At 41.0% G+C, this 15,290-nt stretch overlaps 1 long non-coding RNA gene across 9 annotated transcripts in view; it reads right to left on the reverse strand.

Annotated features, from left to right (window-relative positions):
- The window catches only part of LOC122236616, a 133,322-nt gene that overhangs the window by 102,710 nt on the left and 15,322 nt on the right, over positions 1-15,290 (reverse strand). For all 9 annotated transcript variants that reach the window (XR_006214707.1, XR_006214712.1, XR_006214716.1 and 6 more), the window contains exon 5: positions 6,587-6,681. This is a non-coding gene — a long non-coding RNA (uncharacterized LOC122236616). The remainder of the gene's footprint in view (positions 1-6,586; positions 6,682-15,290) is intronic.

The raw sequence follows: 15,290 nt of genomic DNA on the forward strand, positions 1-15,290 counted from the left end.
TGTGATTGTGACTATGTGCAAGTCGATGCAAGTACGTACGAGCATATGTGTGAGTATGTCTGAAAGTGGGTATGTAATGATGTGTGAAAGAGTGTACGAGTGTAAATGTGAGCGTGGTGTGAATATTTGTGTGCACACGGGCACATGGAAGCATATGTAGAAGGCTGTTGCTAACGGCAGAACACTTCTAATAAGCAGAAGGAGTGAGGCCTTTCCATGGCCTAGAAGGAGACCAAGTATACAGATATCTAACGGGTAAATAGCATAGCAACTTGTTTCTTATGAGATCACTCAGACCAGAACCACATTCACCAAGAAAGTCATTTCCTAAATAGTCCCCTAGAGGCTGAGGCCTGCCTTCCCATCTGTCCACTCACTGCTCTTTTAATCCTTTATTGCCAAGAAGGCAACAAGATCTCCAGGAGTAGCCCTTATGAGCTCCCAGCCAGGTCTTTCTCATTTCCAGGCAGCTGGCCGCCTCTCCCTGTTCACTCAGGCCCAAGACTTCTTCCAAGCCCTGATTAAAAACACTTTCATCCAAGAAACCTTCCCTACCCAACCTCCTCCCACACTGATCTCTCCCTCAGCTCTTAAGAATAACGTTCACATCTTGAATGACATATCGAACTGAATTAACCGTACAAAGAGATGAAATCACATGGCTACCTACACCGGCTGATTTTAATAATTGTAACAGTTAAGTTTTATTGAGAACTTACTATGTGCCAGGCACTCTACTAAATAAACCTTTTATATACATCTCAATTAATTGTCACAACATTCCTTTGACATAGCTACTGTATGGCTTTCATTTTAAAGATAGGAGAGTGAAATCCAGACAGTTTAAGTAAGTTGTCTGAGGTCTGTCTCTCTCTCTCTCCGTGTGTGTGTGTGTGTGTGTGTGTGTGTGTGTGTGTTCTCTGTGGTTCATATTGAGTAAATTCTATTGCTCTGTCCTCAAATTCATTGATTTTAGCCTGTCTTCTCTACTCTACTATTGAGCCCATCCCATGAGTTTTTACTTTGATTATTATATTTTTCAGTTCTATAATCTCCATTTGGTTCTTTTTTTATAACTTCTATTTTTTTTTTGCTCCGATTTTCTGACTTTCCATTTGTTTCAAGAGAATTCATAATTCCTTGTGAAACATTTTTATGAGGCTGCTTTAAGTTGTGAGATCATTTCAAAATCTGATTCATCTCAGTGTTGGCATCTGTTGATTATCTTTTCCCATTCATGTTTTGATTTTTCCGGTTCTTGGTATGGCAAGTGACTCTCTATAGTGTGCTGGGCATTTGGGATATTATACTGTGAGACTCTGTATCCGATTTTACCTTCCGTTCTTAACGGGCAGGCCCTCCAGGTAAGGTGTCACACAAGATGGGATGGGTGTGTATGTTCAGATGCCCTCTGAGCCCTGCCAACACCACCTTAGCAAGAGTAGGGCACTGACTCACGCAGGCTCCTTGCAGTGGGGTGTTCCTCTGCAGCTCTCCTTCTGCCTCATTGACACCTTCTTGGTGAAAGCGGGGCGCTAACTCCTACACGCTGGACTCTGCTGCCCACAGGGGAACGGAGGAGGGGTCAGGGCAAGTGCCAACTAGCCCTGCCTCCCCCCATCTGATTCTGTCTTGTTGCTACTAGATGGAGTGGAGGCTCAGCTCCCCGCTCAGCCCAGTGACCCCGGGGAAAGCAAAATGCTCACTAGCCCCAACACGGGTGAAGAGGAAGTCTCAGGTCAGCACTGGGTCCTACTGACACCACCCTGACAGATTTGCACTGACTGGTTTCCACTGGGCAGGGCACGGAAGATCAGCTGGCCACTTGGTCCTGCCAACACCACCCAGTGGGAGGATGAATCAAAGCACTGCCTGCTTCCGCCACGCACAGGACAGAAGGTTATCTTCCCGCTCAGCCCTGCTGATACCTCCCTACGGGGTGACCAGGGCATGCTGCCTGCTCCCACTCAGCAAAGGGGTGGAAGATAGAGGGGTCATTTTCCACTGGTGTTTGACATTTGGCTTGAGTAGGCTAAATGTTTTCAAAATGCTTCCTGGCCCTTTGCCTAAGGGGAGCAGGCTCTTTTTGGAACTTTTCGTGGCTGTGCCTATGGGTGGTTCTGGTTTAGAAGCTTCTGAAGTGCCTGTACAAAATATAAGATGGCAAGAAAGTGTCCCAGGAACTCACCACGTGTCATTCCTCAAGTCCTGTGGTCCCGGGCAGCCCTTCATCTCTTACGTTTCGGACACTTCCTATGCTTGTTTATTGTATTGTGTCTGGAGATGTTTTGTTGTAATGGTGGGAGGGAGGGTAGAAAGCTTGTAGCAATGAGGTTACTCCCTCTTGGTGGGACTAGAACTACTTAAGGTATTGTAAACTCACAAATGGTGAGCCCAGAATTTGAACCATATTCCCAAGGAGAAGCTGGTATTCAACCACTGGCTAAGTTCACTTCAACTCTGACTTCCCCCAGGATCTCCCTTTGTTTCTGGAATGGACAGTCCCGACATCCCTGGAACCACATTTCTTGGCCTCAGAATTCACATTTATTAATTAAAAAAGGAAAGTGCAAGGTTATGTACATTTTAACACATTCTCTCAGGTTTGTCAAAATGGAAAGAGGACTAAACCCTCTCTTTATCTCCTTGCAGGGACTTCATATTCTCAGACTTCACAGGACAGACTATCTCCTTAATATCTGACTTTCAGAGAACAAATCGTTGAAACACATAGCAGGCCACTCAATGCTTTGACTATTTTTACTTTGAGCCTGCACATTTATATAGCATACGTCCTTATTCTTAAACTATGGATTTCATGAAGCAATGCGAATTCTGAGCACATTCTAAATACCTAAAATAAATGAGTTAATTATTGGCTCTGTGACCAACACAAGGATTTTGCATCACTACCAACCTGGTTTTCACAGATAACATTGTGGCTGGTGTCCCAAGCCACGCCGTGGCCATAAAGAAATGTTCCCGCTTACTTTGCACTGAATCTACAAAGCACACATATTTTTGCCGGCCTAGCATTGAAGCCTTTCCTCCCGTGTCAGAGTTATGAATTCTGTAGTACCGACGGCATTCCACCACACCAAATAAACAGTTAGTTGTGGTAGATGATTAGCAAGGGAATATTGCAGGTCCCATAGAAAAACTAGAAAAATAAAAAAGTCAAAAACCGGTCTCTTGGACACTCCTGTGGGTTCTCCCTGTGGACCAATTAACCAACACATTCAGATGTTGGCAGTCCTTATTTCCAGAACCGCTGGCCCAATTACTGGGCTCCAAACGGTTACATTTTATGGCTGAAATGATTTAGAGCCAACGTTTTCATTGCACAGTACGTGTTCCTCTTTAGGAAAACAAAACTTCCAGAGAAGGACCACAACCGAGGCTGGGAAAGGGGAGGCAACGCACGCAAAGGATCAAGTGCAAATTAGAGAAAAGAACAGCAGTCTTTGGACTCCAGCCCTTATTCTTTTGGATTCAGTGCCAAATGTGTATTTAAAGACACCCTGAAATATCACCAATTTAGAATTTGTTTTTTGCCTTTGTTGAGAATGCTGCTCTGCCATAGGGTTTGTTGAACGATAAGTCTAATTCAATTACCAGAGGCCAAAAAGTAGCAGTCCAATATTTTGCTTTCTTAATGACTAAGTCAGATAGACTATCAGAGACCCTAGTCATTGTTTAATGCCCAACCATTAAAAATATCTGGAGTGAAGGGTGGGAGGGAGGTAGGTTTCAAATTTTAATATAGATGTGGACGAAGCCTCAAACCTGTGTCAAGCCACCTGCTGAGGAGGAGAGTTCACTCGCTCTCACGAGTTTCGACCTATTTGGTTTAAATAAAGGAGACATCTACCTTCTTGATGTGATTGCCCAAAACCATTCTTCCATGAACAATGTCTTATAAATGAGTTTTCTGTTCAAAGTTCCATCTTGGGTAGTTAAGAAATGACAAGTGATAAAAAGGGAACCTAACTCCAAGAGTGGGACAGGTGTAACTGCTGTAAAAGCATTGTTCTCAGTGGTTTTCAGGGTGGGGAGAGAGGGATATTGCCCTCCGGGGATCATTGACAATGTCTGGACACAGTGGGTTGCTACAACTAGAGTGAAGGGTGCCACTGGTATCTAGTGGGTAGAGACCAGAGACCTAGTTAAAGATCCTTCAAGGCACAGGACAGCTGCCCACAATAAAGAATTATCCAGTCCAAAATGTCAATAGTGCCAAGGTTGAGAAACGCCATTTTATACTTTCATACAAATTAACAATCAGATCCTTTCAAAAGTTGAGCAGAGAGCAGGTTTCCATAAGGTTTTATCTCATCTGAACAATGTGCCTAGGGTGGGAAGGAATTAAGAAAAGGGCAGGAGGTAGCTCAGAGGGCGAGCAGAAAACTATAAAGAGCAGTGACTGGAATTGAACACAAAACCTCCCTACATTTCAGTTGGGCTTAAAAACTAATTATGTCCTGGAGCCTTATTAATAATCAGTCTTGTTACCTCGTCTCTGTTCTAAGAGATAACTCGGCCTCAATCCTGCTCCCACAGGTGTTCAAATTCTCCATTAACTTCTTTACATGAGGAAACAAATTTCCCTTCTTTCTCACCCTCTTGGGGCTTCTTTCTGGACATTTACATCCTAGAATTCAGCTTTTGATATTCCAGACAGAAAATAGACCTTGTTTATAACAACCTTTGAGTATTCTATTTCAAAGTCAATTTCACATTCATCACCCCAAATTCTATATATTTTGTCTATGAAACAACACTGGGAGGGACATGTCAGCCAACTTCGAGAATTCTCATGATAGAATGGGTACAGCCTGTCTCGGTTCTTTAAAAGTATTGATACACATCTCTATCTGTCAGATCAGAATTCCCCATATCGTATTTCCTGAGAAGAGTAATCTCTCATGTGTTGCCTCCAGAGTCATGCATTCAAATAAAATAATGATGTTATACTAAAAACGAGTAACTGAGTGTGGACTCTGGTCCTGGCACTCTGCCAAATGTCGCACGTAACATTATATTATTTTCTGTCCACAATAAGCCTATGAGGTTAAACTCATTTTTCCCATTGCTCTGATGGTGCACGGAAGATTCCCATCGTACAGGGAAGTAACTTGCCCAAATTTCATGGCTACTAGTGAGCCTGGGATTTCAGTCCAAGTCTTTGTTCAAAGCCGGTGCTCTTAATTAGTATGGCCTACTAGTGGGTAAAACAGAGTTTAAGGAAGAATTCTTTACTGTAGAATTTCTCAGACCCTTTAATATGCCATCTCTAATCACAAGCGCTACATTTGTCTCCCAGACTAATTTGTCCCATGCCCCCTTTTTCACCAGGAAGCATCCTACATGACCAATTCTGCACAGAACCTGTTTAGAACTACACCATGTTCCCCACCTGGAAGAGGCTGGTCAGAAAAAAAATCTAAAGAGAAGCTCACACAAGTGAGTTGTTCATTAAGGGACTGGTGACCACAGAATCACCACCAAAAAGCTTTGTGAGGCAGTACAGGTGTCACAGAGCTGATGAGAGAAGATCATTTCCCGAAAGAGGAGGCTAAAGAAAGTCGGACGGCTCTCATAGAGTCTTTTTTAGAATTTAAATGAAGCACCCCCCATCCCAGTCTTCATCAGGGTAATACATATCAAAGCCACACTGAGATACCACCTCACGCTGGTCACAGTGGCTAAAATGAACAAATCAAGAGACCATAGATGCTGGAGAGGGTGTGGAGAAACAGGAACCCTCTTGCACTGTTGGTGGGAATGCAGACTGGTGCAGCCGCTCTGGAAAACAGTGTGGAGGTTCCTCAAAAAATTAAAAATAGATCTACCCTATGACCCAGCAATAGCACTGCTAGGAATTTACCCAAGGGTTACAGGAGTGCTGACGCATAGGGGCACTGGTACCCCAATGTTTATAGAGGCGCTTTCAACAATAGCCAAATTATAGAAAGAGCCTAAATGTCCATCAACTGACGAATGGATAAAGAAGATGTGGTTTATATATACAATGGCATACTACTTGGCAATGAGAAAGAATGAAATCTGGCCATTTGCAGCAACGTGCATGGAACTGGAGGGTATTATGCTAAGTGAAGTAAGTCAGGCAGAGAAAGACAGATACCATATGTTTTCACTCATATGTGGATCTTAAGAAACTGAACAGAAAACCATGAGGGGGGGGAAGGGGAAAAATAGTTACAAACAGAGAGGGATGGAGGAAAACCACAAGAGACTTAAATATAGAGAACAAACTGAGGTTGATGAGGGGTGGAGGAGAGGAGAATGTAGGTGATGGGCATTGAGGAGGGCACTTGTTGGGATGAGCACTGGGTATTATTGTATGTGAGCCAATTTGACAACAAATTATATTAAAAAATAAAAATAAAATTCTTTAAAACTCGAGAAATTTTAACCCCAAAGGACAATAAAACATTTCTTTTATATTTAAAAATAAAAATATAAAATATAAACGAAGCACAATTTTCACCCTTTGAGCCTTGTGTTGAGGTCTTTACCAATGAACAGCTGGAGAGCATTAAAAGCTTTGTGAATATTTTCTTACCTTCTAGAACAAAAGATGTTAAACTGCCAAGGGAGGTTTGGTGACTTATGAAGTATCCTGCATCATGATTGGTTCATCATTGGTTGGTTCATCAGCTGCAAAATTGGTTCATAAAGGCCAAAAATGAAGTGTTACTATTGAATGAATTTCCACATTTTCATAATAACATTTTTAACTTGTCATGCTTTTCAAAACTTGCCTCTGCGTTCCTCACTTTTATAGTCAATATTTAAGCGGGATCATAATTCTGGGAGGATTCAGACTCTGGGGAACAAGGGAAAATCGGGTAAAGAGCATTATATCCCATAAGTCACATATACTTTAGGGAAGCCAAGAGGAGAGACAGTCAGCAAAATAAAACCAGATGTGAATTTGATATGATGATACCAGGCCTTCCAATAGGAAGAGCACTTTCAAATACACATTTTTTTTTTTCTTGGAATCAGTTGCATCATGGAATAAGTGAAACACTGAGCATCTCTTGCCCAAAAAGAATTACATGAAGCCCACACAGGGCTTTTCAAAATTCATTTACATTTGAATGATGCAAATTGTAATTTAGTATAATAAAGTCTGGAACTGAGAGAGAGAAATCATAGGAACAACTTGACTTCCAGTCAAGTCTAATCCTAGTCCTCATCTGAACATGCTACCTTCAGTCAACATGTCCCATCAGAGATGTTTTTTCTGTAAAACAAATCATATCCTTCCTAATCCTGCCACACCCGCCCGTCAGTGATAGGATCAAATGTGGTCTACAGATGTGGTTATTTCCACATAAGGTATTCTCAGAGATTCCCCGTGAACAACAGATGTTTCTGTCTGAAGCTTCTTTGGTACGACAGATACAGCATAATCATGCCACAATAAGAGTGAAGCTCTCTACGATATGTTCAGGTTCTGACGTAGAATTAGCAGAGTAACAAGTCTGTATCAACAAAAGACCGTATCTTTGCGGGACGAAACACTATTCACCAGTCGTAGACTAGTAGACTACAAACAACTATAAACACACCTCCCTACTTTCAAATACAAATAGGATAACAGCGCAAGAAAGGTTGTCTGATCTTTCCTCAGAATAGTTAACTCGTGTAATTTCTAAGCCTGAATACGACAACGTGGGGAGGAGGACTAAGGCATCACAATGTGGGGAGAGCTTGAAGGGGAAACGCCATTTTGCTTCACTGTGCATGTACGTTCGGTCACTGCAGCAGGGTACTGCCCCCTGAAGCTGAACCTATATTTGGCAAAAACACTTCAATAAAAAGTATGATTTTATAGTCTCTTTATCAACTTTCAGACTTCAGAGAGTCTTAGATGTCACCTAGCATACCCACCCAGCGCCCTCCAGTCATGACTTGGGTCTTAGCTGGTGGGCAGTATGGCTCCCTCTAACAGAGAGGCAGCTAAGGATGCATTGAAGTAATTATATCCTGTGTTGTGTTCCTACTCTATGAAAATACTTCCATGAACGAAAGCAGAATTGGACTTCCACAAAGTTCCTCGGGAGCAGCACAAACTGAATCTAGTCTTTCTTTAAAAAGACTGAAAGGCACACTACTCCACCCTGGAAAGGAGCTGTTCCCCTCAGAGCCAAAGTTGGTCCATTCACGCAACCTTTCCTCACGCGATGGCTGTGGAGACTAAGCATCCTGGCCTACCCTCTCTCTGATACACCCACCTCCCAACCTCTGGTTCCTCCACCCACCCTTTCGTGTTTGGGTTTTCTCATTTTCCTTCCTTCCCTCCTTTCTCTTCTCAAACCACATGCTCCCAGATGTCGCATAGATGAACACTACTCATTCTGAATCTTCAATGCAGATTTCTGTTTCCAGCTCAAGTCCTAACTGAACCACATGCACAGATCAGACACGTCTCAATCTCAAAGTGCCAAAGCGGCATCTTTCCTCTGCATCCGCTACCTCAATGAATGGAATTTACACTTTTGAGTCCTAATAAACAAACTTCCCCGTCAATACGCCCTTCCAATAAATCCGTTTCCTAGAACATCCTTGAATTCTCTTCCCTCTTCTCCATCCTCCCCCTGCCACTTTCACTCCGGTCATTGCCATTTCTCGCCCATTTCCCTCACTGTGGCCAGAGCGATCTTCCCAAAACCCAAGCATATCCCATCATCTTAATCACACAAAAGAAACCATATCTAACTAAACTCCCTTTCATGTCATGTAAAAGTACACTTACTGACCATATTTTATAGACAAAAAATATGCACATAAATGGCATCCTTTTTTTTAATTGAAGTATGATTGATATACAATGTTAGATTAGTTTCAGGTGTGCAACATAGTGATTCAATATTTACACACATTACAAAATGATCACGATGATAAGTCTAGTTACCATCTGTCACCATGCAAAATTGTTATAGTACTGACCATATTCTCTATGCTGTACTTTACATCCCTATGACTTATTTATTTTATAACTGGAAGTTTGTACCTCCTAATTTCCTTCACCGATTTCACCCATCCCCCCCACACTCCTCTCCTCTGGCAACCACCAGTTCGTTCTCTATATTTATGAGTCTATTTCTGTTTTGTTTTGTTTGTTCACTTGTTTTGCAAATTCCACGTATAAACACCATACGGTGTTTGTCTTTCTCTGACTTCTTTCACTTAGCGTTAATACCCTCTCTGTCCATCAATGTTGTCACTACATTGTATTCGGTTTAAGAAGAGGTTTGAGTTAAACAAAAGAAACAGTTGTCAGAAAGGAAGAGAGGCAGCTTTACAAAACATTTTCACACAGCTCATCAGTTCTAAGCTGTTAGTTGACGGTAAACATATGGGAGGAAACTACAATATAAGACAGAGATTTAAGAGCCCCATAAAAAAATACCCATATTTTAAATAAGACATTTCCCAGACCCTCATACCTGGGTAAAATCAAAGGACATGCTCTGAGATGCCTTTCAGTTTTTAAGAAAGAAGTTAATCTTCCATTTCCCCCATCAATAACTCTGTGGTACTTTTACACCTGTCCACTCACACACATTACAGGGGGGTTCAGATCGAGTTCTCTAGCAGGGATGAATGCTCTGGGTTGAAGAGTTTGAAAGGATTGTGATTCAATCACAGAAACAGAAAACTACCTTACATCCTCTTCATGAGGAAGGTTAACTTCTGTATTGTATGAATTGCCCATCATGAAGAGCATCACATGAGAAATGAAAGTGGATTCTGTTAACAGAATTAAACACAAAGCAGAGTGATTTAATTATACATTCGTAGGCTCCTCAAATTGGCTCTGTCTTTTCTTGGCTCTTCCAGTTTTCAATAAATACACACTAAGAGTCACAACTTTGGGGTTTCTTGACAATTCCCAAACAAAATATTTAGATTCATTCATTTCTCTAAATTTATTTAGAGAAAAATGTTTAAAGGATGATGATGGACTGGACCTAGCCACATTCCAGGTAAGCAGGATATCTCAAATTTTCAAATTCACTTACTTATTTTTGACAAAATCCACAGTATATTCTCATTTACAGTAGTATAAAATTAAAGGAAAAGTTCTTTTTTAGTATTGGTATTTGACCCTGAAGGTTAATAAACTCTCTAAAAACAAAAACAAGGGCGCCCGGGTGGCTCAGTTGGTTAAGCGTCTGACCTTGGCTCAGGTCATGATCTCCCAGTCCGTGAGTTCAAGCCCTGTGTCGGGCTCTGTGCTGACAGCTCAGAGCCTGGAGCCTGCTTCAGATTCTGTGTCTCCCTCTCACTCTCTCTGCCCCTCCATCACTCTCTCTCTCTCTCTCAATAAATAAACTTTAAAAAAAGCAGAAATATTTTGATTGAGATTTTTATTTTTCATTGTCCTTCCATGCTTTGGAATCTTATCAAGATCCTGTTATAATCTGCAAACTCACAGGTGTTGCCAGCAGCCCCTTAGATAAGTTGATCTTTGCTAAGCATAATTTTAAAGAATCGTTTTTAAAATGGGCCCATTAGCAGATCTTATTTGAATTCAATTTTCATAGTTCTGTTAATAATCAGAACACATGCTTTGGTTGCCATATCTCAAGCTCTTCAACCTCCCCAGAGACTCGTAAGGGTGGATACATTTATGGCCAAGTCACTACCCTGCCTGACTACCCAAACAAGATGATTTGGGCCAAAAGCATATAGAAGAATGAGGTTTGGTTCTCTTTCAAAAAAGGAAAATTAATCGCTATACTTTTTGTTCTAATTACGGGCATAACATGATTTCTTTTTATCCTCACCAGGAACTTAGAGACTATTTCAGATGCGACAGAAAACTTGAAGAAAAAAAAATGCAATAGGAGAGCCATTCTGAAACATGACATTAGTACAACGTCAATTCCCTACCTAAATGCAACCAAAAAGATGAGGACAATATCTTTCTACAGTGGATAAAAATAAATAAATAAAACTTGTGAGTGAAAAGGAAAGCACTCCGAGAAGATGCGTTTACAGAGGATTAACCTCTGCAAGGCTAATAAGATAGGGAAGGAAATGATAAGGAATTAAGACTGCATTTCTCCCTGCTGAGCCAAGAATTTGTGTATGTGTTGCCTTCTATGAAAATCTATAGATATTTTTGCCCTATTTTTATGCATGTAGAATATGAACATTTTAAACACCACAAAATAGCCTTAATTGCAGATATTTTATTTAACTTTAACCTTTTAACAGGATCCATACTCATTAAGATTTCATCTCTATATTACAGCTCTACATTTAAGGCCCCTGGTACGTATGTCAATCCATGGCTATCTAGAGCAGTAACTGAAAATGTCAAAAGTGTAATTCTTCATTACAGCAGAAATAGAATTATAAAAATTAGATCTTCCAATTACAAATGACATTTACCACTCCAATCGAGGTTAGCCTTACATGTGGTTGGGGTCAGAGGGCGAAGGAGAATCAGCCTGTACTCCAAAATAACCCCAGCACAGGTCTACCATTGAGGTTTTGTTTCCACCTTTAGTAAATTCTTCCATTATCTTGGTTCTGAGTCATAGTAGCCACAATAATAGCTGTACTTTATTTCAGATTTTCTGTGCACCAAATACTGTGTTCAGCTCTTAACAATTGACCTAAAGGAGTCCTGAAGTCTGGACTAAAATCAGACTCCACATATTTGAACCCTGGCTCTTGGGAAAACTCCCTAACCTTGCTAAACTTCTGTTTTCTCAAATGTGAAATGGGTTTGATTGTATCTATATCGTAAGATTGCTGTAAAAACGATGAGAGAAGATGACCAAGAAAATTAAGGATTTTTCCTAAGATCACACTCAACTAAAGAAATGGAAGAATCCGATTCAAACCTAGTTCTGACAGCTCCAAATTTCCAAGTTCCCATAACTTTCCACTGTATCACACCACCGCTGAGGGTGGCCAGGATGTCATGCAGACAGAAGGTACCGAAGAGGAGCAAGACCAACACGAGCAGTATTTCTATTCCTGAGAGGAGAGGTCCTGGGACAACCTAAAGCAGACAGACCCTGTTTGATGCTCAAACTATAGGAACTTCTATTGGTGACATGTTGTTGGGTTGTACATACCACGGGGGTGGAGGAGTTTCTGACCAACAGTGCCTGACACACCATAGGAAATACACACACACACACACACACACACACACACACACACAGGATTGAGGGTAAATAATGAGTCAACTAATGAACTCTAAGAAATTCTATCTAAGAAAGAGAAATACTCCTTCTTGCAGTGAAACATTTCACATCCCTTTCCCAACCTCAGCACCCTTCAAACACCCGGATACCTACATTTTATGACAGAAGATGAGGGGTACAATTGAAGCTGGGATGAGTTATGGTTCCTCTTGATTGTAAGCTCCATCAAAGTGGGATGATCATCAGTTTTTGTGACCACTGTACTCATACCAGCCAGCACATGCTGAGTTAACACTCAGTCAGTACTTCTTGAATTGAATTGAATTGAATTGAATTGAATTGAATTGAATTGAATCAAATTGCTACTGTGATCTTCCTCCACAGCACACAGATATTTGACCCTCCTGTTTTGTCTTGAACTCTCAACGTCTAGCAGTATGTAATTTGACATACATTTGGATCCCATCCACATTAAGCATCTGCGAGGCAAAGACCCAAAGCCACACAGATCAGACATAGCAACTCAGGGAAAATGGCAACATCCCACATCAAAGGCATGTGCATTCATTTAAATGGCTCTGTTTAATATATAAGATAATGCAACTTGAATGGGGAGGTGTGATATTACATGATACTAATCTGGATTTAAATTTTTTTAATGCTTATTTTTATTTTTGAGAGAGACAGAGAGCAGGAGCAGGGGAAGGGCAGAAAGAGAGGGAGACACAGAATCTGAAGCAGGCTCCAGGCTCCCAGCTATCAGCACAGAGCCTGATGCGAGGCTTGAATCATGAACCTGAGATCACAACCTAAGCCAAAGTCGGACACTTAACCGACTGAGCCACGTAGGCACGCCGATACTAATCTGGATTTAAGATAGACTTTCCTCCTTCATGAAATCCAGAAAGAGTCTCACAGTGGTTTTTTCTTTGTAAGACATCACAGTCATCTGAAGACTTGACTGGGACAAAGGATTCATTTTCAAGGTGGTTTACTCACAAGTTGGTTCTCTTTGTAAGGTTCAGTTTCTCCCTAAAGAGACCTCTTCAGAGGCTGCAGCCCCCTTATCATGGTGCCTGGCTTCCTCTGGCTTTATGTGGTCCAAAGAGCAAGGTGGGAGCTGTGATCTTGTATGACCTAGCCCCAAAGCCACATGCCATCACTTTGCATCTTTGATACCATTTGGCAGGTTACCTACCACAGCTTTTCTCCCTAAAGTTAAGTTGAGGAAGCCAAAATCACATTGTTCATACGGCTATATAATTTCTGTAAAGCTTTTCAGAAATACACGTCAAAAACCTTAACAATGTTTATATTCTTTGACAGAATAATTCCACCTCTCAGAATCCATCCCAAAGAAATAGTCACAAATGCCAAGAAACACTTGTATTATGAGAGAAAAAGGGTTTTGTTGTTGTTGTTGTTTTATAAATACATAAAAGTTATAAATAAAAGACCCAGAATAACAAAATGGTTAACTAAATTCAGGTGCATCCCTTGATGCTAAGATTCACCTTTTCCCGCATTTTCACATCTCTGAACTTGGAATATGTCTTAGAGTAGTTAGCACCTTATTATCCCCAGCAGACACGCAGTAGGCAAAGAGTAGCTGTCAGTGCCATGAACTTGGTCACAGATGTTCATCTTCTCATTACCTCAGCTGAATCATGTACTTTGTTGGTACCACACACGTTGATTTCACTGCTACTTAAAACATCTTCCAAGTAACACTTCGATTCAGCACTGAGATGAAAAGTTTTGTGTACACAAAAAGGCATGTAAACAGAAGGGCAGGGGTCAGGTTTTTTATTAATGAGGCAAATATTCATCACAGGAGGAATGATCACTATTCCAGATTTTGTTCCAAAGCAAGCAAATCATGTAGGTACTTAATAAAACATAGGTAGACGAAACTGTGTTACATTTTGTTTTGTGAGGCATGCACTGTGTATGTATCTTTCATATGCCACACAACGCAACTGAAGGCAAAAGAACTGCCAAATCCCTGGATGAGATCAAAGAAATATTAAAGCTTTAAAAGGCTGGTGTGACCAACAAATGTTTCATGTAAGGCGACCATTAAGGATTTGTGCCACAGCTTAATTCCAAACAATTTGGGGGCGTCTGGGTGGTTCAGTTGGTTAAGCGTCCAACTCTTGACTTAGGCTCAGATCACGATCTCACGGTTCATGAGACCGAGCACCGTATCAGGCTATGCACTGAGTGTGGAGCCTACTTAGAATTCTCTCTCTCCTTCTCTCTCTGTCCCTCCCCCATTTACACTCTCTCTCTCTCTCTCTCTCTCTCTCTCTCTCTCTCAAAATAAATAAACATTTTTAAAAATAATGATGATATTTACAAATATTAAAAACAGAGATGGAACTGTACCCTCCCAGCACTTATAACTTCCTTTGTAACCCGTTGCTGCTATCTACCTAAACCTTTTTTTTAATCCGTTTGTATTTCATATCTTTCTTCTTCTGTGAGAAGTACATTCTCTAGATTCACAAGCTTCAAGTTCTCCCTCCTGCATGGTGCTGCTGGATCAGGCCAGTGCATGTCAACGCAACCTATATTCTTCACACTTTTGTGATCTGTAATAAACCTTTTGCAGGCTTTGCTATTCCAGCCACAAATGCTGGTTTATTAGTTTTTTTCTCCAAATATTGAAACTCTTTCAGAAAACTTAAGGACTTTTCCAGTACTTAATCATTATTCTGACCTCCCCACCCTAAGCCATTCTGAGAGCAGATCTACAGCAGGCCAAGTATATGCCCAACTTATTTATCCAGTTGTGACATCTTTCCATGTTTTTCCTATATGACAGAAACTAAGAGGAATAAAAGAGGAAATACATCTTTTCCTGGGCATTTGAGTGATCAAAGGGCCTTTTACCTGGCATAGTTTGCAACCATGGGCTTTTGGATAGTAACTTTAACTTAATTTAATCTTTCTCTCTGCCTTGGATCTTTCTAAGTTTTATTGCGTTTGCAAAATCCAGCTCTTTCTTCTTTTCTCCCTCTCACTCTTCTTCTACAGCCAAAACAAATTGTGATCAATTGCCAGAGGCAATCTTGGATCGCAAAC

This window comes from Panthera tigris, chromosome A1, assembly GCF_018350195.1.
Source record: "Panthera tigris isolate Pti1 chromosome A1, P.tigris_Pti1_mat1.1, whole genome shotgun sequence".
In the NCBI taxonomy this organism is placed as follows: Eukaryota; Metazoa; Chordata; class Mammalia; order Carnivora; family Felidae; genus Panthera; species Panthera tigris.